Source organism: Morone saxatilis, unplaced genomic scaffold (genome assembly GCF_004916995.1).
Source record: "Morone saxatilis isolate NCDOM2014 unplaced genomic scaffold, NCSU_SB_2.0 Contig17, whole genome shotgun sequence".
Classification (NCBI taxonomy): Eukaryota; Metazoa; Chordata; class Actinopteri; family Moronidae; genus Morone; species Morone saxatilis.
Genome location: NW_023339729.1, coordinates 15,531,034 through 15,531,389, shown reverse-complemented (window position 1 = coordinate 15,531,389; position 356 = coordinate 15,531,034).

The window sequence follows — 356 nt, the reverse complement described above, 5'->3', positions numbered from 1 at the left end:
AAAAAAAAACACTTTTGATTCTAATTCTGATACACCTCACAATATTTAAATAATAATGATAATTCAAATATACTGAATGTTTTAAAATGATAACTCGTAACTCTATTTTGTTTTTGCTGTTGAAGGAATTTCTACTTTATATACGATACTGCCTGCCTGTGTGACTATGTGCCTCTGTTGGTTCTTACATGTCAAGTGTGCTAAAAACATGAATCTATAAATGTTATAATATGTATATTATTAGCTTTTATTAGCCCTTATAAGACAGGCCAAGACTCAAATAAAGAAGCTGAAGATGAAGATGAAGCTGAAGTCAAATCTAGTCTTTTTTCTTGATAAATCACTTGAATGATTTA